Below are 23,367 nucleotides of genomic sequence, written 5' to 3'. Positions count from 1 at the left end.
TCTGACACCACTTCAGCCTGCCTTCCCACCAGTTCTAATCGCCCTCAGCACTGTCTCGCATGCTCTTACGAGTGTCCCAAGAAGCCCTACTTAAAGCACTTGGTTACTTTCCAAATCCAATCCTCATTGCACCTGCAAGCAGCACTGTCAGGCCTGTGACAGCAGTGCCATGCTCCTTGGTAGCAAACTCTGAGTCAGTGTCCCATTGCTGTGAGACAAATCATGGTCATGGCCACACTTATGAAATGAAGCATTTAATTGGGGGTGTGCTTATAGCTTGAGAGGTTTGTTACATTACTGTAATGGCGGGCAGCATGGAGGCACGCAGGCACACGTGGTGCTGGAGAAGTAGGTGAGAGCTCTACACTGGATGCACAGCCAGAAGGAAGAGGAAGAGAGAGAGAGAGGGGGGGGAGAGAGTGAAGAGAGAGAGAGAGGAGAGAGGAGAGAGGAGAAAGAGAGAGAGAGTGAGAGCGAGAGCGAGAGAGAGAGAGAGAGAGAGAGAGAGCGCCTCTGCAACTATCTTGGCTTTGTAGCCCCAGTTCCCACCCCATTGACAAGCTTCCTCTACCAAAACCACATCCTCTAATTGCCACAAGTACTTCCACTCCCTGAAGACCAAGAATTCAAATTTATGAGCTTATGGGGCTGAATATTGAATATATTTTCTGTTCCTTTTTGTTTTTGTTTTTAAACTGTGTGTCTGTAGTGTGCTTTATCTTGTGTACCTGGCCCTTTAAAAGGTACCCAGTTGCTAGGCAACCGGCCCTTTAGAATTCTTAGCTGTTAGAACTGCCTGAAACTATAACCTTATGGGTTGTTGCCCCTTGGATTTCTAGGAACAGGATAGGTTATTTTAAAACGCCGAGGCTGAGAAAGGGGATTGGGTGAGCAGAGTGAGAGGAGAAGCAGTTGGTGCAGAAGATATTGTTGGGAGACAGTAGAGCCAGGAGGAGCTGACTGAGCAGAGAGGCTAGAACAGTTGTTACAGTTTGGAACCGCTGGCATTGGGAAAACTGGGAGGAGGGAGTGTTTAAGCAGACTGTTGGGAAACTGAGGGAGGAAAGGCTGGGAGAAACATTTGAAGGAGCTGGGCTGGAAACTGGGAGAAATGATTGGGAAAGAAATTAGATTCAGGTCTCTCTCTCTCTCTCTCTCTCTCTCTCTCTCTCTCTCCCTCCCTCTGTCCTGCTCTCCCTCTCTCTCTCTCTCTCCCTCCCTCCCTCTGTCCTGCTCTCCCTCTCTCTCTCTGTCTCTCTCTCTCTCTCTCTCTGTCTCTCTGTTTTTCTCTCTCTCTCTCTCCCTCTTTCCTTTCTTCTTTCCTATATAGTCATAGTGGGTGAAACCATGAGGATATAGGGTAAGAAAAAACCAACACAGTAGCAAAGACTAGCTACAGGTTTTTCCATGGCTGTCCTGGAACGTACTCTGTACACTAGGCTGGTCTCAAACTCAGAGATCTGTCTGCCTCTGGGTTTGCACAAACACAGCCAGGCAAATATTCTTAATCAAAGCAACACAGATGCCTACTGAATTTTTGCTTGATCATGTAAGTGGGAAAATTGTCTAAAATGAGAGAAAGGCTACATAATACTGGCAAAGGAACAGCTCTGCCCGTGAATCAGTTTCTAGACTTGAGTCAGTTTGCAGACCCAGAACCCCTTGAATGAACGATGGTCAGGTTTGACTCAGTAAGTATCTAAAAAATACCTAAAATGTTTTCTGCTGGCCTTTCTCCAATCCTTTTCTGGTGGGACCTACAGGCTTTCACCAGGGTAACCATACACAGGGTAGGGGGAGAGAAATAATCAGACTTTCCCTTGTCCATTGGATACCGGTCCAAATTAATGCTGATTGCTTGAGATCCTAAGAAATATATGGCCCTGCAGTTAAAGTAGGGTCTTATATAGGTCTGGTGATTAATGAAAAATTGGTAGAAGTCTGATTCTCACTCGGTCCAGTAGGTTCCTGTATTCATCCTGTGGTTGTTTTTCCAGAGCCAGAATGTACAACTGGGATAGATAGACTTAGAGTTTGGCAGAATTCTCACATTGGTTCCCTGACCTGTGGAGTAGGAGTATTCTAGTTGGAAAGGCTAAAGGTTAGAGTTCCCTCTGCCAAGGAAAATAGTGAGTCAAAGACAGTATCACATCCTCGTAGGAATTTCAGAAATTAGTGTCACCATCAATGTCAACTGTCAGTCTCCATGGTCAATGTCTTGCTCTTTACTGGCCAGATAGGACAGTTAAAGGGAGATGTGATGGCAACCACACTGGACTCTGGTAACACGTATGTGCATCAGCAGGCAGGAAATGATTCCAACCAAGTCTTTGAGAGCCTTCTACTTCAGTAAAGTTTTTAGGAATCCAGTGCTCTGGGGCATGCAGAGATATCCATCCAAGATGAAGGAAAAGCTACTGACCTGGCCCCTCCTACTACCAAGAAAGGAGCACAGTGCTTAGTTTGTCTCTCTGGATTCTGCAGGCAGCACATCCCTCACTTGGGTCTGTTACTCTGGCCCATGTGCCTCCTGAATCAGAAAGCTGCTAGCTCTGTGTGTGTCCAGGAGCAGGCAAAGGCTCTTAAACCAGTCCAGGCTGCTGTGCAGGATGTCCCAAATCTTGGACCAGGATACAGCAGACCTGATGGTACTTGAGGTGTCAGTGACAGAGAGGGACACTGTTTGGAGCCTTTGGCAGACACCTGTGAATGAATCACAGAAGAGACCTCTGGGGTTTTGGAGCAAGGCTCCACCATCCTCAGAAGACAACTATTCCCCCTTTGAGAGCTCTTAGCCTTGGTGGAAACTGAACATTTAACAATGGGCGACAAAATTACTGTGTGACCTCTGCTGCCTATAATGAGTTGGATGTTATCTGATCTGCAAAGTCATAAAATAGGACACACACAGCAGTAATCTATGATCAAATAGAAGTGATATAAATGTAAAAATAAAGTGATAGAAATGTGCCTGGACAGGTTCTATAGGCACAAGGAAATTACATGAAGACTTTGCCCACATGCCTATGGCCTCTACTCCTGTTGCAATGTCATTGGCTGCCAAGCACACACCTACAGCCTCATGAGGGGCCTTATTAGTGGAAGACTAAGGAAGAAGAGACCACGGTCTGCCTTGCTTGTGGCTCTGCATGTTGTGCATGCACCACCAGAAGTGGACAGCTGCAGCATTACAACCCCTTTCTTGAACAACCCTGAAAGAGATTGTGAAAGGAACTCTTCACACTGTGTGTACGTTCAGGCCACAGACATGTTAATACATTTTATTTGGAAGGTGAAATAGCCAGGTGTGTGATGGTTGTCTAATTCATGTTCTGTAGCCAATGGATTGGCTGATGGACAGGGACTTGGAAAGAACATGATTGGAGTCATCTGGGGAGGAAGCATGTGCATAAATCTCTCCAAATGGGGGAAGGGTGTGAAGACACTTGTGACATGCTCATCAAAAGGTGACATCAGGTGGGAAGACGTTCTCTAATCAATTAGGTAGGTGACCCATTCTGTGGAGTCAGTCTCTATACCCAGCCACCTCTGCCATTACTCAATGGGCCTATGATCAAAGACACCATGGTGGCAGAGATGGGCTGGACAATATGGACTTCCACTCACTACGGCTGACCTGACTACAGCTGCTGCTGAAAGCCAGATTTGCCAACAGTGGTGACCAACACTGAGCCCCAGAGGTGGCACCATTCCTCAAGGTGACCAGCCAGCTACCTGGTGGCAGGCTGATCCCGTGAACCAGGTACAAAATGGGAAGGACAACACTTGGTCCTTGCTGGAGCAGATGCTCACTCTGACCATGGATTTGCCTTTCCTGCATGGGATGCTTCTGCTGAAGCCACCAGCAGTGAACTTACAGAACGCCTGATCCACCATCCTGCTATTCCACACTGAGATCCACGAGGTATTCTGACCAAGGAACTCACTTCACAGCAGGAGAAGTGTGACAGTGGCCCACGGTCATGGAGTCCTCTAGTCTTACCCTGTCCCCCACCAACCTGAGGTAGCTGGCTTGACAGAAAGATGGGGTGACTGTCTGAAGACACAGTTACAGTGTGCATTAGGTGACAGAGGCCTGCAGGGCTGAGACATGAATAGTGGGACTTTCTTGGTCCTGCCAGTGGATGAATAAAGACACAGACATCATCATCATCATTATTGTTGTTATTATTATTATTGTTATTATTAGATGCTTAGATGCTGAGCTTGGCAGACTTTATGTTATTCTAAGGTGACAAATACTGGCCTATGTCCCACCACGTGACCTGTTCTTTACCTCTCTCTCACAGCCCTGGTACATCAACCTTCCCCATGCCATGTTAGCGAATCCTCCTGCCTCTGATCTTTTCCCAGAGGCCCTCTCTCAGCCCTGAAGTCCCACCTTTACTGTCTAGATATTGCTGGCCATTCTAAGAAAGGGATAACAGTGTTAGGAGGGGTGAATGATGCAGACCACCAAGGGGAAATTAGATTGCCTCTCCACAATGGGGGTAAGAAGGATCATGTCTGGAGTGCAGGAGATCCTTTAGGGCTTCTCTTAGTACTACCATGTCCTGTGGTTAAAGTCAATGGGAAACCACACCAGCCTAATCCAGGCAGGATGACAAAGGCCACAGACCCTTCAGGGATGGTGGTATGGTCACTCCTCCAGGAAAGGAGCTAAGACTGGCTGAGGTGCTGGCAGAAAGGTATTGTCACTGCCTCTGTAGACAGCTCTTGAGTGGCTGCTCCTGCGGAGGCTGGAAAGGGATACTCCTCTGTGGACAGCTGCTGTGATGGCTGCAGGCTGAGATGGCCTGGTGCTGCCATTTTGACAGGAGCTGCCATTTTTGAAATCCCCTGTCGGAGCATGTCACTAGGGCGGATCAGTATCTTCCAAGGTAGTGATATTAGGGATCTGAGGATCTTTGAGGAGCTGTGGACCACATCTTTTTCCATATCTATAACCTAGGATTCAAAGAGTAGAATGTGTGCCCTCTGCACTTTTATTGTACCTGATGGGCTTCTATGGAAAATGCTGTACTCAAGGTTACAAGTGACCCCATCTCCCATCTTGGTGACATGAGTCCTTAATTAAAATATAAAAGATTTTGGGGGTCATTTGTTTGTGCAGTGACAGAAATTGCCATTATTGAAAATCAAGTGTGTCTATTTCAGACCTTTGAACTGTACTGAGGCCAAACTGACTGTACTCACAGAGTGAGGTTTCAATACAATCTGAGTCTGTGGAGGAAGAAAAAAATGTCACAAAATGAACTCTACCAGAGAGAGTTTCTATAGGCAGATTCTAGAATTAGAAATCAAGTATTGTAGGCGGCAGGAGACAGCAAAAACACACGATCTCTCAGTAGTTTGACAAAGTTTGTAATGTTGGAACCTGGACACGGCGAAGGCCAAGTGCAGCACCCTTTCCTAATGCCATCTGACGGGAGCAAACTCTGGCAGGGGTAATTGTGGAGACCCTTGTGTGTCAGGAGATGGTACAGGTGATAAAGGAGAAAACCACAGTAGGTTACTTGAAGGTTAACCCCCTTGATTTGCATTTAAGAAGTACAGCTGCAGCCAGAGTGTGCAGACAAGGAGTCTATCCTTGTATACTATGATCTAATTTTGGGGGCCACAAAGGAAGGTTCCAGCTGGTAACCCCAGACTCTGAGAGCATGTCCCTCTAATTCAGTGGCATAGAGAGAGTGAAATCTGAAAGGTATAGGGCTGGAGCCTGCAGCAGGGCCTGTTAAAGGGTACAGAGGGGCTTGGTAATGGGCTCAAGGCCTGGCTCATGAGAGGAAACATGGGTCGCCTCATATAAGGGGTGAGCAAGAAGAGAGAAACAGGGAATCCAAGAGCACAGGAAACAACCATTCTTAGGAATGATATGATTTTGTCCTTGGTTGTGGGGGCTATGAGTGACTGGGTTAGGTGTTTCCTATCTAGAGTAATGATCTTGTCAGAGTTTTATCTACTTCCAGATAAGTAACCTGAGGGGTGGAGAACTGGACCTAAGAACCTGAGACCCTATAGCCCTGGGTGGGCAGACGTGTCTGCCTGGCTAATTTGCAGAGATGGATTATGACGGAGAAGGTCATTTATGTATTGGTTTAGGAAGTGATGAAGAAAGAAGGCCAGAGGTCAGAATCTGATCAAATAAATGTGGGCTTTCCTGGAACCCCCGGTGTAAGACAGTCCAAGTGAGTTGGGTAGAAGTGTGCAAGTTGGGGTCAGTCCAGGTAAAGGCAAAGGCAAAGGCATTTTCTGACTGGAAGTCAAGAGGAATAGAAAGGTTATCCTTGAGGTCTTGGACAGAGAGATGGGAGGTCTCTGAGGGGTGATGAGAGGAGAGTATAATTGTTAGATACTAAGGGGTGGAGGGGAACTACTGCTGAGTGGAGACGTCGGAGATCCTGAACAAAGCAATCCATTCCACGGGGTTTTTAACTGCAAGCATGGGATTTTTTTTTTTTTCAAGACAGGGTTTCTCTGTATAGCCCTGGTTGACCTGGAACTCACTTTGTAGATCAGGCTGGCCTCGAACTCAGAAATCTGCCTGCCTCTGCCTCCCGAGTGCTGGGACTAAAGGCGTGTGCCACCACGCCTAGCAAGCCTGGGATCACTAAAGGGGGATGAAGTGGGATCAGAAGATTATTTCCCACCAGGCCCGGCCAAGAATAAGAGGCTCAGGTCCCTGCCACTTTGGAGGGGAAGTGAGTATTGAACGTGTTTTATAGATTGGCTGGGGTTCTATTATTGAATGATTAGTGGAGGAAGGATATTTGTACCTGAGGAACCTTGTGAAAGCTAGCAAGGTAAAAGTTGTGTCAGAGTGTGTAGTTTGGAAGAGAGGAATGAGCAGTGAGCCTGGGGTTGAGCAGCTGTGTGTAGCAAGAGAAATAGGATCTCTTCTTTTGACTAGAAAGTCTCTTCCCAGCAAGAAGATGGAACAGGCTGGTGCTATTAGGTTGGTATCACTAGGAAGGAATGGGTAAGGGGATACCCCTAAATATACAGCTAAGTGGTGGGGACAGTCTAGCCAGGTAGGGCTGTTCCCTTACTCTGACAAGAGAGGAGTGGAAAGGAGAGGTGGGTCCCCAGAATTTTGTCAGGACTGAGAAAGTAGCACCAGTGTCCAGAAGGAAGGAGATTGAATGCTTTAATACCATGACAATGACTCTGCATCAGAGATGGCAGTGGTCAGGCCAAGGAAGCCTGGGCCCCCTCAGTTCTCCACGACCAGACCAAGGATATTAGCCCAAAGGTGATCAGGGATTGATGTTCCCATGCTCTGAGGAACTCTGGGAAAGGTAGCTCATAAGGGGTTGTTTTTCACCCGGGGTCTCAGGATCCAGGTTAGTGTATTGCAGGAGGGCCTTTGGAAGGCACTTTAGGAATTGTGATGGATTTTCATAGTTATCCTGTGTGCCCTTTTGGAATTTTTCATAATTTACATATTAAGAAGAGTTTTGTGGAGACTGGCTAGGAGGCAAGATGTAAACGGATTCTTTGCTAGGATGCCCCCTAGGGTATTGTGATTCCATTTAGGGTCCTGGTCTGGGACTGTCTCAGCCCTATCTACATGGGCAGCCTGTTGCTGAGGACAAAGAGAAAGAAGAGAGGCTGAGGAGGAAGAGAGGTTCTCTGGGTTGTTGTTCTTAGTGTGATTGAAAACAGTGGAAGAATTATCTGGTTTGGGCCTTACAGCTAGGAGCAGCTCATGTTTCCTTGATTGGTTTCTGTCATGTGATCACTTTTTAATCAAGATAGGTGTGAGGCTACATGGCAAATACCATCCTTTTAAACCCAAGCAAAGATGGCTGTCAGCAAAGATGCCTCCATCCTGATAAGGGGACAGTGGGTGAGACGGACACAAGCCACGTGTTGAAAGATTTCCTTGTATAGATTTTAACTACCTACCCCAGTGTTACAACTTTTGAGCTCACCTCTTCCTTAGAGATTTTACTGGGTTTTATTCATATATTTCATCAAATTTAGAGAATACTTTTTTGATAGTTTGTTTCAAAAAGTAAACCAAGTATTTGCTGAGACTTTCCTTGGGACACGCCCCACATGGGTTTCAGCAGTGGTTTTCTTTTCCACTTTCCCTCATTTGGGCTACTTTGTTTATAAAAAGGGCAAAAGACTTGACTGAGCAACTGAAAAAATTACATGAAGAAATGGAGAAGCCTGTGAGTCAAAACATGGAGAAAAAAGGAAAAGAAGAGGGTTCCTTCCTCTCTCTTCTTTCTGAAGACGTAGCAGAGTTGGCTGTGCAGCTAGAGAAATTAGTGTAGAGGTAGACAAGTTTGAAATAAGTCAAACACAGGAAAGGGAGAACAAATAGGCTCATTTCCAGTGACTGAGCCAGCAAGAGGGAGTTTCCTCTAAGTAGAAAGAGGGGAAGGAACTGTGTAAGAGGGCAGTCAAGTCAAAAAATGGAAAAGCAGGAGGATGGTCAGATGAGACTGCCATGTTCAGAAGACAGGGTTAAAGCCACAGCCTCTTTTGAGGACAGTCTCCTGGGTCACAGAATCACCAACAGCATGTGTTATAACAGTAAGTAGTTATACAGTATTGCTTGGTAATGAAGATAATCACAAAGTTTATGACAAGATAGGATGGCATCCAGTGTAAGTGACAGACCTAAAGCTTTTTCAGGAGGCAGTGATATCTTATGAGATGCACTTGTCCTATGTGAAACAAATTCTAAATAATTGGACTACTCAAAATAGAATTATTTCCCAGAATTGAGGAGGATTGGTAACAGCTGTACAAGAGGATGGTCCTCAATTGCAATGATTGCCAAGGCCGAGCAAACCACGAACTTGGAGCAGCACAAAGGAGCGAGGGGAATTAACCTAGCACAGGTCCAGTTGATACTTTCTATGCGCTGCTATAGCAGAATAGGTTCAATATGAAGAAACAAACCAAGAGCAATGTTGTTTAGCAGCTTTTAGAGCTTGGGACAAAGCTGAGGAGACAGAGAAGTCCACACCACTTAGAAAAATTATGCAAGACTCAGGGAAAACCTACACTGACTTTATTTTTTATTTATTTATTTATTTTTTGCAAAGATTAGTTTCAGCTGTGATCAAAGCCAAGTCAGACCCTGATGTGAGACAAGTGGGAATTGAGACCTTGGTATTTGAAAATGCAAATACGGAATGCAAAAATGTTGTCAGGGCATTAAAGTCAAGGACAGCACCTATAGAACAGTGGATCAGAAAGGAGGCCAATATTGGTTCTAGTCTCTATATGGCCACGATAATTGGGCAAGCCATATCTAAAGGTTTTAGATCTCAAATTCCATGGTGCTTTAACTGTGGTAGATATGGTAAAAAGACTTTGACCAAGCTTGTCAAGGCCTTAGGTCTAAAAATGCCTGGTGCTTTGACTGTGGGGAACACGGTCATCTGAAACAAAACTGTTATCACGGTATCTCTAAGGGCTATGGATATTCTGAATATAAAGCAGAAAGAAGGCCTAGGCTTCCAGGAGTGCACAGGCAATGTGACAAGGATTGCCACTGGCCCCATGAGTGTAGGTCCAAGAGCGATAGATATCCAAGGCACTTTCTTGCCATCAGTAAACAAAATTGGGGCCTAGAACAAGGCCCTGCAGCAAAAAGTACGAGATGTTTGCCTTTTGTCAGCCAGGTAGAAAAACCTCAACTAAGTATTGCAGATCTAATGCAAGCTATTGTAGGCAGTGCTGCTAGACTTGGCCATAAACATCTATTTTATCCCCAATATTCAATGTTATAAAATATCTATAGGAGATATGGTCTTTTGCCCTCAGGGACAGGAGGAATGGTCTTGGGAGGAAACAGTTTGACTTTCTAGGAACTGACTGTTCACTCACAATTTATAGTTGAAGATTCCAACTATAATTTAAGTAATGGCTTATGTAAAAAGAGAGATGCAAATTAACACAGGTGATGGAATTGCTGACCAGTTACTGTTTCGCTAAATCAAAGGCTAAGCTGCTCCATTAGAAAGATTAGGAGGGCTTGGATTTACTGGAAAATGTGCATTCTGGCAAACAGTTTTTAATAATTATAGGCCAAAATTAATGTTACCAGTGAGTGGCATTGCAATAGAAGGATACAGGAGCTGATGTAGCTATCATTTTACAAACATCTTTGATTTTGGAATGTTTACTTCAAAAGGTTTATACCCAGTTTCTAAGAATTGAAAAGTTATCTCGGGTAAAATAAAGTGTGTGACAGGTTAAAGTGTGGAACCAGAAGGTCAAATAGGAAGGTTAAGGCCACATGTGGCTGACGGAGCCATCGATTCACGGAGATGAGATTTACCACAGCTGTGGAGAACAGACTAATATTTCCTCAGTATGAGGGACAGTCCCTGAAAGGGGGTCAAATGGAAGATGCTTCTTGGGAAACTGCTGAGAAAAGTCACCCAGAACAAGCACGGACTGTGCAGGTTGTTAACAAACAAGACACAGCAGGGATTTAGTTTCCAAGTTTGAAAACGGGGTCACTTCCGGAATGATTCCAATTTAGTTCCTGTGAAGTGGAAACTAAGAGTTCTTTGGAAAGTCAGTCGTGTTGAAAGGTGTTTGCTGGGGCAAACAGATGAAGGAACGTTTCATTAAGGTGCACATGGTGTGAAAGGCTCAGGCAGACTCGTAAAAGAACAATTCCCTGAAGCAGACACAGGAGAGAGGATGTTCAGCTAAAGCAAGCATGTGAAAGGACACATGATGAAGAATTTTTCTTTCTTTTTTTTTTTCATTTTATAATACTCTTTTATTTGATTAAGAATTTGCCTTCATTGTGTACATTGGAATGTTATATTCCATATGTATTTTATAGGGTTACAAAATGTCTCTCATTTTAAATATTACCCCAAAAGTAATTTCAGAAAAAAGTCTTGTAAAATTAAACTTGACTTTAAAAATCATAGGGACGAACAACTCTGAAATACAACTGGATTAATAAGATTTCTTGTCTACTTTACTACATGACAGACTTCCTATCCCAGTCCCCTTCCTCAGAAAACCTCATGTGAAAACGAAGCTAGAGATAAGGATTCTTCCCTGATGCAGTGTAGGGAAAAAGGAAAGGCTAGAAATTTCTTTGGCAAGCCATCCCAGCCACAGTCTTCTGTGGGACTGCCCTGCTTCACGGATAGTATACTCTTGCCAGGGAAGGCAGGTGTTCAGAGGGAGATCTCTGCTCTGCTCTGCTCTGCAGCCACCTGAGAGAATGGAGGTCATCTACTGCTTCCCATTGCTACTGCTTGCAGCCTTCAGCAACTGATCTTCTGCCCCACCCAGTTCAGTGCTTGGCGGGTGGGATTGGCTGATTCAGCCTCTATTGAAAAGGTAATAGATCAAAATGAGCTGAGAAACTCCTACAATTATTACATGATGACACCAAAAAGCCAGAGGAGGAGAAAAAAGGTTTTCAGAAACAAGGACAGAGAGGGAGGTGGTAAATGTCAGGTTAGATGGGATATATTTGAGTAACCCCTCACTATACACCTGCCTCTCAAAATGCTACCACTCAAATGGTGAAGATGGGGTCTCTCCAATGGTTTAGGGCTAAGGAGAAATGGCACAGACTCACTAGACTCATTTCTGCTGGAAAGAAGGCTGATGAAGGGAAGAGCATCTGGGAAGGGGAGGAGGTGGACACTCGGGATCTGAGTGGACTACAGTGCTTCAACTCAATCGCCCCACAGCACGGAGAGAACTGTAAGTTACATAGGGAACCATACGTCATGTAGGGAACTGTAAGTTGGGGTAGCATTAGCAGCAGACATGATTTCCTGTGGAAATGGATGTAGCCATCTTATTCGGCATCTTGAAAAGGTGTGTACACATAAAAGCTGCTTCCCAGCTGGCTACCTTTAATATTGACACAAATGGAATTCACAACACTGCCTGCAACTGGAAGGGCAGGGCTCACAAGGACAACTTCATAAAGAGATGGAGCAATGGATGGATACAGGAGAGAAAACAAGACAACCTTGTATTTCAACTTTTAGACTCTACATCCCTTAAGCAGTTCACTGGTACTGTCTAATGTCAAGAATGGGTTAGATAACCTTGTTCTCAGAGTGCTGAACACAATACTACAGACAGATGACCCCACTGTGTGACTAAGTGTACTGAAAGAAAACAGAAAGCAAAGGGGTGTGAAAGACTCAAATCTATAGAGAAAACTTTTTAAAACAAAGTATGAAATATACCTATATTTAGGGCTTAAAATAAAGGGAGACTTAGGTGAAGGCAGAAGAGCTACTTACTGGGGCATTCCATTCCCTGGAGAGCTGGCTTCCTGCTGGCCAAAGAAATCAGCAGCCTTTCCCTTTATGTCAGTGTCATTTGTCAAAAATGTCTCTGTGACACCGCAACACTGGGTGTGAGTTGAGGGTCCTTGCGCACAGAGAACGTGTACTGTATCAGAAAAGGGGTTTGGGGGGACCTCCAATGGCTTGTAAATTTGGAAAAACTCTTCAGCCACTTTTGGCTTCTTCTTTATTAATCTGAAATCCTTCCTTTTCAGCTTTCCCTTCTTGGTATTACAGGATTTCGTATTTGTCACTAAGAAAGTGGTCTCCGTGGAAAACCTGACGGGACGGTTTCCATCTACCTGGGTCACTTTGGTAACCTGTGTGTTGCAGTAATTCTGTTTGGAGATGAAAGAAACTTGAACAGGGAAGAAGTCATTAGGCTGCCCAGGAATGCTGAACTCCAGGCTGCCACTCTTATTTTTGGCATCAATCACTGGCAGGCACCACTCCAACATATTTCTCCGACTATCATGTCGATATTCCCCATCGATCTCACCAATCACAGGCACACCAACACCCGATGGGAGTGGATAGTGATGACCACATCATTGAGCTCTAAATTATCTTCCTGTAGTCCGAACTCTTTGTTGACATCACAGCTGTTTCCACTTTCCAAAGGCCAGCAATTAATTGTCAAAGGAATAAAAGATTCCTCTGTTGTTTGTAGTCTCCACTTTAGTACCCCTACATCACTGTTCACTGGAAATGACTTCTCTGGGTTTTTCAAGCCAATGAGAGACTCTGCAGTAAAACGTTTTTTTTATCCACATTTGGATGCGTCTGTAGCAGCACCCCTTCCTTCCTTCCTTCCTTCCTTCCTTCCTTCCTTCCTTCCTTCCTTCCTTCCTTCCTTTCTTTCTTTCTTTCTTTCTTTCTTTCTTTCTTTCTTTCTTTCATCTCTATTGACAGAGTTTTATGACGAGTAATTACTCTGGTTGTTTTCTGCTCATTATGGGAACATTTGAGGCCAGGCAGAGCTCAGTACAGCAACAGCATATCCTCTACAAGCATGTGTGGCCACATCCAGCTCAGCTACCCCAGAAGAACAAGGTAAAACACTGAGCCTTGAAGTGATGTGAACCTGTTTTTGCACAGATCTCATACAGACAATCCCCAAGCTGGAGCTACTTGGAATATCTTGATAATATGTGCACAGTTTTGGAACAAAGTAAGAAAGAAGGAAAGAAAGAAAAAGAAAGAGAGAAAGAAAGAAAGAAAGAGGGGGGAGGGAGGGAAGGAGGGAGAGAGAGAGGCAGAGAGAGAGAGACATAGATTTAGTAGTTTTATTGCCACTAGATCATTCAGTATTCAATGTCTACAGTGGATTTCGTGAGTTTTCCTTTTTAATTCTGAACATTCCAATGCGTGTTGAAAATCAGCAGCCACTGTGATGATCTGATGGGGTTTTTTTTTCCTTCATGCTCTAGAGGGAAGGTTTCTTAGAAAAAAAACCTCTCTGGTTAAATTGCCCATGACATTGGAATATCGTTTTGTGTAAATTATTGCTTCCTAGAAGCCTGTTTGCTTTTTCTACTCCAGCTCATATGGCCCACTTTAATGAGATGATTTATTAAAATTTACTCACATTTAAATATTCCAGATTAACTTTCTCACACTGCTCCTCTTGGTTTAGGATTTATTCACTACATATATATATATATATATATATATATATATATATATATATATATATATATCTCCTCTGTATTACATATCATTAAATATACACAATATTGTATAATATATTAACAATTATATAATGCAGTCAATAACATATAATGATATTAATAATTAATATATTAAATACATGTTACTATATAATATATTATATATATTTAAGACTTAAGATCCAAGTTAGTCTGTTCAGGAATGTATGTGTGTATGTATGTGTGCACATGCAAATCTCTATGTGTTTTCATAAGGCACATTTTATACAGAAACGTGGAGATGGCTGCACCCCTTTCTTATCTTCATTTTCTTTCTTTTTTTTTTATGATAAGTTGTTTTGTTTTTAAAGATTTATTTATTTATTAAGTACACGGTATTGCCTGCATTTATGCCTGCAAGCCAGGAGAGGGCACTAGTCCTCATTACAGATGGTTGTGAGCCACCATGTGGTTGCTGGGAATTGAACTCATGACCTCGGGAAGAGCAGACAGTGCTCTTAACCTCTGAGGCAGCTCTCCAGCCCTTATCTTCTTTTTCTACATGAAGACAAATCCGGCCAAATTTGTCACCTGAGATCCTAAGCATGATCATGCCATGCAACTCCATATTCTGTAATCCTCCATCTCTCCCACAGGTTAGTGTGATCTTCTCTTCAATCTTCATGTGCATACTTTACATATTAATAGGTGGAACATGCACTCTGGTTGCTTCTGAGGTACGTTTTCCCATATTAGAAGACATAATAGTTTCACCTTCAGATTTCAATTTGTCCACAAAGTTATCTACTTCCTTCCCTTTAGCTCCAAGTTTCAAAGCCTTGCTGGGGCCTGAAGGTCTGGCTGGTGCAGGCGCCACTTTTGGTTTATCAGTTTCAATGATAGTCTCTGTGATCATGGCTGCTGTGCTGCCTCCAGACACTGCAGAACTACCAAATCCGCCAAATTCTGGTGTTTTTTTCCCCTGTCTCTCTGCATCTCTTCGGGCCTGTTGTAATTCCTTTGCTTTACGCCGCGTCTCAGCCTTAGCTCCACGTTCTTGAGTCTCTCTGACTGCTCAGAATACTTTCTCCTCGTGAGAGTCCATTTCTGTGAAGGTTCTGATCTGTGCCAGGTTAACATTCTCCCGGCATCCCATGGCAACAATTTCATCAAAAGCAAAAATCAAATCAAAACAGTGCTCAGATATTTCATTTTCCTCTGAGGCTCGGCAATATTCAGGGATCACCCTTGAGAAGAGCCTTAAAGTCTCCAAAGCTTCTAAGATATTGCTGTTCTTTGTAGTGATCAATACCATGTACAGTTTCTCCATAGGTTGGTACACATATCTTACACTCTCTGTTTCAACAAAAGTATGCTGTTTTCCAGTGTTCATGAGTTTTGGGAAAGCTGCTAATAAGCCTTCAATCCGAGTTCGGGTCATCTCCACGAACTGTCGAGAAACAATAGCCTTTCTCGCATTCGTGCAGACTGCTGCTGCCAACAGCACCATGGTGAGGCCTCAGGTGGGGTGCGCCATGCCGCTCTGACTCTGCAGGGACTCGGGCTGCTGCCCAGAGAGGTGGATCTCTGGCCGCTCCGGACCTGCCGCCCCTGACAGGAGCCTCTGCCGCTTGGCCTCTTGAAGGATTTTTCTCTAACAACAGACATGTAATGGTCTCTCTTATACTGCGTAGTTGAGCTGCATGTGTTAGGACTCTATAGAGAGCAAGACACCAAAAAATTTTGGGTGGTGTGTTAGTTTCTTGTTGCTTTAGCAGACTCAGGGTGGTTGGCAGAGTGATGCCAGCTGAGACAGGTGCAAGTGCTGAGGCAAGACACATGGAGGACACATGATGATTGGAGAACATAACTAGGACTCAACGGACAGTGACTTGGGCTGAGCTTGCCTTGCTGGTACAGCTATCTGTATGATGCTCTGAAAACTTCTCCTGACATTCCTCCAGGTCCTCCTGCTAACTAGGCCCAAAGCTGAAGCCTGGCAGTCTCACCAGGTAGGGCCACCCCAGCCGATTCCCGTTTGACTCTACCACACTGGACTGCTGATGTATCCGTGAACCTTGAGTGAATGGAGCAGCTGCTCTTACCCTGTGAACTGAACTGACTGTTTCCAGCCAACACTGACAGGAGTTCCTCAAAGAACCTTTCTAAACAGGTCCACTTCCCCCTCCTCTCATCCATTCTTTTGTACTAACTCTGGGTGTTGGGTTAAAAGAGAGGTTAAAGCATTTAAAACCCATCATTTAAAATAGGATTAAAAAAATAATAATGTAACACTTACCATTGTTTATTGGTGATTCCATAGAGATAAATGCACCAAAAAACTTCTGGTGATGTTCTGGCGGCTTCTTGCTGCTTCTGCAGACTTGGGCTGACTGGCAGAGTGAAGTGGGAGTTTATGGATACATCAGCTGATACAGACTCATGGGGAATTTTGCTGAGGCAACACCCATGGGAGGCTAGACCCGTGGGAGGACACACGATGTTTGTAGGGAGTATAATAGGACTCAAGGGACAGTGATGGTGGGCTTGCATAGCCAGCTTTACAATGCTTCATTGGTCTTGTGTCTTCTTTAGGCTGATCTTCACTTTGTTGAGAGAGGCAGGACAGAGAAGTTCTGGCATCCCTGCTGGCCCTGGTCCCTCCTGCTGACTCTTGTTGAATCGGTGGAGACCTGACTGTTTCTGCTGTGTCATGCCACCCCTCCTGATTCATGTTTGCAATCCTGACACTATTGAACTGGACTGCTGGTATCCTGACAATGGGAGATTGAAATCACCCCAATGAACTGCTTCTAAACAGCAAACAGCTGAGCCTCCCAGCTTCTTCTTAATTGACCCGACTTTGCTGATTTTTGTGAACTAAACTGCTGATATCCTGACAACACAAATTAGATTTGCTCCAACAAATTGTTTCTACACAGATCAACTTCCCCCCATCCCAATGTCCTTTCTCTTGCATTACCTCTGATGGTTAGTGGGTGAGAAGGGAGGATAAAGCATGTAAGAACAGCCGGGCAGTGGTGGCACACACCTTTAATCCCGGCACTTGGGAGGCAGAGGCAGGCAAATTTCTGAGTTCAAGACCAGCCTGGTCTACAGAGTGAGTTCCAGGACAGCCAGGACTACACAGAGAAACCCTGGCTCAAAAAACAAACAAACAAACAAACAAAGCATGTAAGAACCCTTATGAAAAATCTGTTTTGAAAAATCTAAGCCAACAGGTTCTTATCTCAGCTGTGGATGCGCTCCTGAAAGATCAACAGGAAATCACAAAGGACCCCTGAGATTCCTGTAAAAGACACTGGAAAGAAGGAGAAGCAGAAACCATCACAGTAGCAGGGCTACAGGGAGCGCCCAGGGCAGCTTCACGACTGCATCATTAGAAGCTACAATCAAGTGGATGGAAGGAAATGTGACATGACCTATCTTGTGCACACAGCACTTTAAAGGATCCCCAGATGAGTTCTGATCTTTAGCCCTTGGGGGCTCATAATCCTGGGGACAGGACAAGGCTCAGGCCTTCACTGTGTCCTTGAGATCACAGACTCTCGGTATGTGCTTCATAGTGATGGAGAGAGTAGAGCCCGGATGTTACACAGTGAACCCATTAAAGAAAATAAATGACTGAGACCACCTGTGCACAGTCCTGTTCACACTCAGCTCTCATAGCCTCAAGCTCTCCCAACAGATACACATAGCTCAGTGACACAGATCCTGAAAGGTTTTCCATCTGCCATTTATTTTTTTTTTAAAAAGAGAAAAATGCTAAGTATTCTCAACCATTAAATTAACAAGCAATCAACCCTCAGCTCAAGATGATAACAATCAAGGTCACATACTCTTCGTGTGGAAGTATGGAGCTGGAGCTCGGGGCAGCATGGAGCTGACAGGATGTAGATGTACCCAGTGTTTGGCTGGAACAGGAAGGTTGGCTGTGGAAGGGAACACAGGGCAGTGCAGGGACAGGGTCCAGGTGTGCAGGGCAGGCTGGGCTCCACAGTTCCTCACATTGAGTCCATAGGCTCACAGGGAACATGAGACACTGTTGTCTAAAGAGAACTGAGGGCTCTGGATGTCACAGGAGAGACATGAACACATCGTCTGTCACTCAGTGCAGTCCAGGCAGCTGTCTTCATGCTAGAGAATGAGGGACACGACCCATCACTGTGAAGACAACATTCCAACAACCCACCACTCACTCAGAGGGGATTCGTGGAGTCCCTGAAACCCAATCATATCCGCATTGCCCCTCCCCAATCAGGTCCCAGAGTGTCACCTTTACCATCTGGGAGAGATCTATCAGAGCTCTAGGAGCTGTCCCTGCCAAGGGTAAAAAATGTATATGCATATGTACATATATGTATTCATATTGGTACAACTGCGGCCCTGGAAGATTTCTCTGGAAGAGTTACTATGGGTTCCCAGAGCTCCCCAACATCTCCAGCTTCACTGCAATGTCCACAGGACAATCCTGTCCCCACACTAACCTGGAGCTGGAGCACAGTCCCCTCCTTGTCCACCTGTGAGAAGGAAAGCTGTGAGAGTTCAAGGAAGATCTTGGAAGTTCCCAGAACTGACAGAGGACCCAGTTGGAGAAGGTAGCAATGTGGGGTGTAGATGGGTTTCCCATTAATGATTAGAGCACACTTCTAAAGGAGACTGAGAGAGAACTCAGACCCTGCCCTTTCCTACCTGTGTTTCACCTCCTATTCATCACAAAAGCCACCACAGCTCCAATGATGGCCACAGCTCCAAGGTCAACCACAACAGCAATGGTCGCCATGTTGGAGACAGTGTATGGAGGAGGCTCTGGGAAGGACAGGTACAGGAAATGAAGGTGAGGGTCATGATCCCAGCTCTCAGCCCTGACCAGCTCAGAGTCTGCAGAATGCTCCAGCTTTCCCTGACCACAGCTCTGCACCCACACCCTCCTTACCCCATCTCCCCCATCTCAGGGTGAGGGGCTCAGGCAGCCCCTCATGGTGCACATGGCATGTGTAATTCTGCTCCTCCCCAAAAGGCACCATCACAGCTGCCCACTTCTGGAAGGTTCCATCCCCTGCAGGCCTGGTCTCCACAAGCTCCGTGTCCTGGGTCAGCTCCTCCCCATTCAACTGCCAAGTCAGGGTGATGTCAACAGGGTAGAAGCCCAGGGCCCAGCACCTCAGGGTGACAGCATCATAAGATATGGGGTGATGGGTCACATGTGTCTTTGGGGGATCTGTTTGGAAGATTCAAGAAATCGCACAATTAAGAAGACAAACTGAGGACTGGGGAGATGGCTCAGAGGGTAAGAGCACTGACTGCTCTTTTGAAGGTCCTGAGTTCAAACCCCAGCAACCACATGGTGGCTCACAACCATCTGTAATGAGATCTGACGCCCTCTTCTGGTGCATCTGAAGTCAGCTACAGTGTATTTATGTATAATAAATAATAAATAAATCTTTGGGCCAGAACAAGCAGGGACTGAATGAGCAGAGTTGACCCATAGGAGTTGACCGGAGTGAGCAGGGTCGACCAGAGCAAAGAGAGGTCCTAAAAAAAAAAATTCAATTCCCAACAACCACACAAAGGCAAACAACCATCAGTACAGCAACAGTGTACTTCCATGCATTAAATAAATAAATAAATAAATAAATAAATAAATGCAAACTGAAAACTGCCAAGACAACGTTAAATCAGTAATTACAATGAACTATGTGTCTGTATGAACACTTTAACTGTCATGGCACTAGTGACCTGCAGGCAGAGCTGGCCCCCTCAGCACAGGACTGCACATTTTCCTGAGGGGACTCAGAAGCTAAGAGGGAATCCACATGAGCCAGTGGGTCAACATGGTCATCCTTATGTGATGTTCAATAGCACGAGATAGGTAGCTATATAATGGAAGATGGAATGGAAAATAAGAAATTTCATATGTGTTTGAGTTCGTATCTAAATTAGAAATCAGGACCATATGCTACTGGAAGAGTGACACCATTGAGACTAAACCACTGTGGTCATCTTGCTGACCAACATTAACTGTCAGTCCAAGTAAACAGCCATCAGGGAGTGTGTAGCAGAAATGTGGTGAACCTCTGACACTCAGCCAGAGAAAATGACTCCCAGCCCCTGACTCTGGGGGACAAGGTACAGATGTGTCACACAGGATCCCTGGAATGTGCTGTGGACCCCAGTGCAGCACTCACTGGAACACAGTGGGCTCACAGGGTGTGTGGTCTTCCCTCTCACTCAGCCCTGGATTGCAGAAGACCCTGTCTCTCAGAGTCCAAGTTCTGATTCACCAGGAGGAGCACTGTAACTTGGTGGGGCACAGGGATATCAGGAGTGATCTGGATGGTTAATTCTGCCAGAAAACATTTTAAGCTCACAGGAACCTTTCTTCTGCCCAGTGGTGGTGGCCCAAGCCTTTAATCCCAGCACTTGGGAGGCAGAGGCAGAGACAGAGGCAGGCTGATTTCTGAGTTCAAGGCCAGCCTGGTCTACAGAGTGAGTTCCACGACAGCCAGGGCTACTGATACAAATGATATAGGCGGGGGTGGGGGTATGGTGGGGAGAGAGAGCAATATCATTCCAGTGCCGAAGAAAAACCGATTATAAGCAACATAATACCCTTAAAAAAAAAAGTAAAGATAAAAAGAAAACGAGAGGGGAAAAACACAAGAAAAGTATTTGTTTAGGGTAACCCATAATGGCTCATGTGACTATTCACCATTGCAGGAATAGATAGAATTGGGTGTCAAAGGATGCAAACCCCACAGACAGGGAAGGATCTGGTAGACTGTATTCTTTGGAAAGTTCTAGAAACTGGGGGAACCAGCCTAGTGTAGATGTCCATGTCTCCCATCGGGTAAAGGAGACTTCAGGTCCTGAGGTGTAAGGGCTGACACACTCAGCAGGACAGGAGTCAGTGTCTACAGACAGTGGGTGTAGGCTGAGAACCCGGCCTGGGAGAGGCCATGGCTGACAGAGGCTACAGGGGAACTGAAGGGAGCAGCTGTTGTTACCTCAGGGAAATTCTCTCCTTCCCTCCTGAGACAGCCTGGGCACTGTCCAGGGAGAAGGCTGAGCCCTGGGAGAGTCAGTGCAGTCACTGTGATGAGGGATCAGGAGACCCAGGGTCACTCTCTCCCCTCTGAGCCAGGGGCACCACCCCAGCTGAGGGTTTCTTCTTCCCCAGGACTGAGCCCCAGCCGCGGCCCCTGCACCTGTGCGCAGCAGCGTCTCCTTCCCGAGCTGCAGGTATTTGCGGAGCCTCATGCGACCTCCAGGTAGGCCCGGTCTCTCTCTGCAATACCAGCCTGCTCCCACTTGCGTCGGGTGATCTGTGCCTCCATGTCCGCCGCCGTCCACGTTTTCAGGTCTTCGTTCAGGGCGATGTAATCGCGGCCTTCATAGGCGAACTGCAGGTACCCGCGGAGGAGGCGCCCGTCGGACCCCATGTCACAGCCATACATCCACTGGAGTGTGTGAGAGCCTGCGGGACCCAGTGGTCAGTCCCTCCTCCCCCCCCCCCCCCCCACCGCGGACTCCTCCAAACTGAAAGGGAATCCAGTCCTGGGTCAGTTCTGCTCCTGAACCTCGGACTTTGGACCCGGGACCTCACCGGCCTCTGTTTCGGGACGTGGAGGGGTCGTGACCTCCGACCCGGGGTCACTCACCGCCCTTGCTCTGGTTGTAGTAGCTCTGTGCAGTCCTCAGGCTCCCTTGGAAACTCTGCTCATGGCCCTTGGCGACCTGTGTCTCCCGCTCCCAATACTCCGGCCCCTCCTGCTCCATCCACCGCGCCCGCGGCTCCATCCTCGGATTTTCCGCGTCGCTGTCGAAGCGCACGAACTGCGTGTCGTCCACGTAGCCGACGATGATGAACCGGGGCTCCCCGAGTCCGGGCCGGGACACAGCGGTGTGGAAATACCGCAGCGAGTGTGGGCCTGGGGGCGGCGCGCGGTGAGACCCCGACCTCCTCCCGGGACCCCGGTCGGGTACGCGGGCCGGGAGTGGAGCAGGGCTCGGGGCTCGGGTGGAGAAGGGGCGGAGGTCCGGTGGGCGACGCGGGGACGCGGCACAGGGGCTGTTTCCCTCCCGACCCCGCACTCACCCGCGCGGGTCTCGATCAGGGTCAGGGCGGCCGCCACCAGCAAGAGCAGCATTGTTAGAGCCATTGCTCCTCTCGGGGATTCCGGTCGACTGACTCCTGTGGGCAGCGTGGACTTTACAACCCGCTCCCGCGCCGACGCTGATTGGTTCCGGGTAATCACCTCACCCAATAGGGGTGAGAACTGTTACAGGTCATCAGTGTCCTGGCAGAATGAACTGACCCAGGTTAGGAGCAGAAGTGAAACTGGGGAGATGGGGAATCCCCAGCCATGGGCTTCCCCACCCTTGACCTCACAGCCTGGAGATTAAGACTTTGCCTGAACCCTGTGCCGGGGACAGAGAGCTGTTTGTCATGGTGTCTCCGAGTTCTGATCCAGAAGCTGTCAGGACACCAGGAGAGACCCGCAGGCCATACTCTCTGTGCCCTATCCTCCACTCTTCCTCTTCCTTCTTCTCTTCAGAAGTCAGACCTTGGAGTCTTCTAGAAGAAATGCCACTTCTGGGAATACAATGGAGACACAAGCACTTGGGGATGCAGTGAAGATAGGCTTCTCCTTAAAGCAGAGGCGCTGGTCTGCAAAGCCCCACATGGACTCCACAGAGACCAGGCTCTGTTCACCTGCAATGGGCAGCTCACACTGCCAAGCCTGAGTGCAGGACTCTCATCAGTTAAGTGTAGACTTCGCCTCTCTCCTCAGGATCTGTCTTTTCACAGATTCCTTGTGTTACCTCCTAGTTGAAGAGCTGTGGCTGCAGGGTTTTTGTTTGTTTGTTTGTTTGTTTGTTTGTTTCTTCTTTGGGTTTTTTTTTTTTTTTTTGAGAGATAGGGTTTTTCTGTATAGCACTGGCTGTCCTGGAACTCACTTTGTACTCCAGGCTGGCCTCGAACTCAGAAATCCACCTGCCTCTGCCTCCCAAGTGCTGGGATTAAAGGCATGTGTCACCCCGCCCGGAATCTTTGTTTTGTTTTTGTTTTTTAAAACAAAGATCTTCCTTCTGAGTTTGTCTGTGTAGACCTGGGACTCAGCACAGGAGACCCCTTGTCCACTGAAGAGAGACCCCTGTGCAGACCACAGACAGCAGGGCACTGATCGCTGTCTCCACTGCACTTCTCTATGTCTGCACTTCCAAGGTGCAGTTGCTTTAGTGACTCAATCACAGTAGGAGAGGAACTGTCACCAACTATAACACAGAATAATGATGATAGTACGGTAGAAGTTATGTAATCTCTGACCCTCTCCCTCCCCCCCTGACCTTCACTCACACTTTTG

The 23,367-nt window shown here is 46.4% G+C and overlaps 2 pseudogenes across 1 annotated transcript; both read right to left on the bottom strand.

Moving 5' to 3' along the window:
- Gm8750 (predicted pseudogene 8750) lies at positions 10,766-15,620 on the bottom strand (annotated as a pseudogene).
- Positions 20,657-22,188, bottom strand: H2-Q5 (histocompatibility 2, Q region locus 5; annotated as a pseudogene). Its single transcript, NR_051981.1, has 3 exons — positions 22,098-22,188; positions 21,661-21,930; positions 20,657-21,476 (listed from the first exon to the last, which is right to left on the bottom strand). The product of NR_051981.1 is annotated as a histocompatibility 2, Q region locus 5 (transcript).
- Between the last annotated feature and the right edge of the window lie 1,179 nt (positions 22,189-23,367).

Source organism: Mus musculus, chromosome 17 (assembly GCF_000001635.26).
Source record: "Mus musculus strain C57BL/6J chromosome 17, GRCm38.p6 C57BL/6J".
NCBI lineage: Eukaryota > Metazoa > Chordata > Mammalia > Rodentia > Muridae > Mus > Mus musculus.
Note: the sequence above shows the minus strand (reverse complement) of the source record. Positions and strands in the feature narration are given on the sequence as shown.